Source organism: Marmota marmota, unplaced genomic scaffold (assembly GCF_001458135.2).
Source record: "Marmota marmota marmota unplaced genomic scaffold, marMar, whole genome shotgun sequence".
NCBI lineage: Eukaryota > Metazoa > Chordata > Mammalia > Rodentia > Sciuridae > Marmota > Marmota marmota.
This window is the reverse complement of record NW_026000000.1, coordinates 10,726,352-10,730,445: the sequence shown is the minus strand read 5'-3', so window position 1 is coordinate 10,730,445 and position 4,094 is coordinate 10,726,352. Positions and strand designations below refer to the sequence as shown.

At 38.3% G+C, this 4,094-nt stretch overlaps 1 pseudogene; it reads right to left on the bottom strand.

The window, feature by feature from the left end:
• Positions 1 to 1,166: 1,166 nt before the first annotated feature.
• On the bottom strand, positions 1,167 to 2,210 carry LOC107153438 (annotated as a pseudogene).
• Between the last annotated feature and the right edge of the window lie 1,884 nt (positions 2,211 to 4,094).

Here is a 4,094-nt window from a genome sequence, read left to right as displayed (position 1 = left end):
GAGGTGGTGGAGATGGGACTTGAACCCTGGAAGTTCAACTCCATAGTCTGTGCTCTTTGCTTCTATTAGTTCTGCCCTAGGCCCAGGCTTTCCCTTTCTGTGTCAGAATGAGCCAAAGATGGGCAGAAGAAAGTGTCCCAGAGGCTTGCATTGCAGCTGACCATTGACCACAGTTGGCATATTTGAGGAATTGGGCAGTGTGGAATGGGGAAGGGAAGTTCATGTCCCTTGACCTATGTATGCAGCTAGAATTCTCCTCTGCTGCTACCTAGTATAGAACTTGAGTGAGTGTGGAGTATCTCTGCAACTCAGTCTGCACCTGTCAAGCATGCTGATATCCAACCTAAAAGGTCCCTGATAAGATGAAGGGAATGTGTGTACCAAGTAGTAGTTACTCCTGACATGTGACAGGTGCTTGGTGAATTCCCAAGGAGCTAGCTGCCTCACTTCTTCTTTTTCTTCTTCCACATCTTTTTTCCTTTTATTTAAAATTTTAGAAAATGGCAGTTAATAAAGGGTACAAACAAATCAACAGAGATATAGTAGTGGAAAATAGACAATATAAAACTAAAAATGCCACTGTCTTCTTCAATTGATTAAGAACCAAAAATGTAAGAGGCAGGCCTGCTTTAAACAAAGTTAAAAGCTGTATTGTGTGTGTGTGTGTGTGTGTATGATTTCACCCAAATCAGATATACACACCCCCACAACAATGGTGTGCAAAGGAAAACTCTCATACACAAGAAGTTGTATCCTCAGGGAAACAGTTGTTGAAACAGAAATTAACATAAACTCAGCAACAGGTTACACAATTTTAAAAACTGAATTTTCAAATGCTGCATAGCACAAAGCTATACGACAGAAAGTACTACTAAGTACAAAAGAAAAAAAATCTTGTACAGCTTTCAGCAAGAATGCTTTTCCAATGCATGTTAAAACAACATAATCTGCAGACCAAGGAAGCTACAGCTAGACAAAAGAACTAAAATTTCTCATATCTGTGCTAGAAAATCCTATTTTTCCAGAATAGATGACAATTTCAGGCCATAAAAAGGACATTTTAAACATTTTTCATTTTACCCATTTTTAAGTTCTGTTTCTTTTCTGGCCCATACAGTAATTCAGCATGATCCAGCAGAAAGAGACTGCTTTTAGAATTGGCTGCTTTATTTTCTTTCTGTGGCAAGACTGTCATGGAGCCTGGATATTTCAGACTTTTATGCATTCATGACCAGTATCCCGCTGTGGTCAAAAAACTTAGCAATGAACTTGATGAATACAGCTTCCTGCTGCTGCTTTGTTCTCTCACTGATGAAGGTCAGCTTCAGGGTATATTTGTCATCAAACCCTTTGAGACTGGAGCATAGTTGCCAAATATCATCAGGATCCATCTCAGTAGGATCCTTCCTGTGAGCCATAAGAAAGGTACTCTTCTCCTTATATGAGGTATAAATGGTCAGAATCCCTATCATTGCAAAATAGGATATGACTGCATAGAGCCAAACTGGCTTGGACTCAGAAAAGGGGTGCATATATATAATCTCCAGTCAAAACCACTATGGCAAAGAAACAGGAGATGGTACAGATGGTGAGGCCACTATCAGTTAGCCCCAAATTCTAAACATACTTGTACCTTTTTGTAGAATCATCCAAAGAGTTTTCACAGCTGATCTACCCATTTGTCAATTTTTTCAGGCTTATCATCAATCTTCCACTTATCTAACAAGCTGCTGCGGCTGCTGCGTGTACTGCAGCTGGGGCCACCACCAGCCACACGACTATCTTCACCACCACCCCTTCTCCCATCCTGTGCCGCCACCACCTCCTCCTATCTTCTGCATCTCCCTCCTTGTCTCACCTCTTCCCAGCATCCCTGCTCCCTGTTCACTATGAGCATGGGGTTTTCTGCCCATTATCTTTGCTCACTTCTGCCCAGGAAATTTCTTCAGCGTTCCCACCCCCTCATTTGCTCTCCTCATTTGCTCGCTTCCCTCATCTCTTTCTCAAGTGATGTTTGCAGGCTCTTTCTCTTCTGTTCTTTCTGAACACTGGGGTTTCTCTGTGTTCCACCGTTGGCCATCTTCTCTAGTCCTGTCCTTAACACATTATGAGGGGTCATAATCTGCACATCCGTATCCTGACAGCTCCTAATCCTACACGCTCAGCCCGACTGTCTTCCTGAATGCCTTACCCATATTTCCCATGGCCATTGCTACTGATATCCTCTTTGTTATGTCGGAATGGAGACTCTCTTTTTAAATCCCTGTATCAGCGAAGGTTCTCCAGGGATAGAACCATAATAGGGGACAGACAGGCAGATCAAGAGAGAGATGGAAAATGAAAGGATATTTATTAAAGGAATTGGTTCACTTGGTTATGGAAGCTGGGGAATCTCACAGTACATCACCTGAAAGCTGGAGAAACAGGGAAGGTGGTAGCCTGGCTCAATGATGGGAAGCAGGTTGTAGAACTTTCAGGTCAAGACTGATGGCCTGAGAACCAGAAGGTCCGTGGTGCATGTCTCTGGTCTAAAGGTCAGAGAATCTGCAGTTTGTCTAACAAAGCGAAGGCTCCAAGAGATAGCAGGCAGTGTGCACTGTGGACCTGCTGGACTGGTAGCTGGGGCCTCTGGAGGGCAGAGAAGCTCTGCACGAGGCAGAGTCTGGAGGCTTCCCTGGGCATTTCACTCTCTCATTAGATAATATCTCTATTACCTTATTACATTTTATGAGTAATAAAATGCTTTAAAGGAAAGTCTTTATAGATTTTTGTTTTTTAACTGCATGTCTTTTCCTGGTTTTTTGAAAAGGGAGCCCTCCTTTTCATGTTGCTCTTGGCCCCACAAATAATGTAGATAACCTTACTGTCTAGACTTGAGAGAGTGATTTAAATTTAAAACAATTTTTAAAAAACCAGCAGAGAATTAGAAAATGATATGAAAATGTGGAGTGACTTTGCAAAGGTTGAATAGAATAAAGGAAAATAAGTAAAAATTATACTGTGTGAGAAAGGCTGTTTCCATAAAATGGTTATTGATGAAATTTTAGCAGTAGTGATAAAGAAAAAGACAGTTTTTAGAACTGCAGGATCAGCAAAGAGCCTATGAAATAATAGAAGATACTGAGTTTAAAAACAGCCTAGTGTGTGATCTTGGATGTTGGAAAATAAATTTTTTAGTTGATTTCACCAAACTGAATGATACCTAAGGGATAGGAAGAATTAATTGTTAATAGATTATTTCAAAAAGGAGAGAAAATTGGGGAAGGAAGAAGTAAGGGGGGACCTACACACACACACACACACACACACACACACACACTGTACTCTGTACTGTATATACTGTACCAATCTGTACTCTGATTGCTTAAAAAGGGAAAAAGAAAAAGAAACTAGTATTTACTGCATAGTCAACATTTGATTGTGTATTTACTTAAGGCATTTAAATATATCTATAAGGATTCAGATAGAAAAGATACAGAAGATATTTATAAACATAAAGATATTTATGTATATATATGTATATGTATATATATATATATATATATATAGAGAGAGAGAGAGAGAGAGAGAGAGAGAGAGATCTTTATAAAGATCTTTATATATATAATGCATACTCATTTGTCCATGCACATACATGAATATATGACTCAAGATTAAATAAATAAGATATATTTAAAATTATAAAATTGATAAACAAATGTGTGATCTATACATAAGCTCTATGAATCTATTTGAGAAATCTATATAAATTTACCCATGTATAAATAATAAAATGGAACAAAAATTTATTATTTAATAAATTGCCCTATATGACCCACAGAAACTGGAGTTGAACTCAGGATTCTCTGGTTCAGAATTCTGCAATTTCTGGTAATCTAGCTCCTTTGAATCTGCCACAGGAACTTGATAGTTTGATTTCATTGTTTTATTTTTTGAGTTCAGATAAAACTTTATTCTATCAGTTAGAGCTAATATATTTTTTAGAAGAGATGATTTTAATATTTTGGAAAGTTTCAATAAACAGACGATTTTAAAAATCGCCTAATTTATCTCAAGTAACCTGAAATATTAAAATACAATGCAATTTAGAGTTA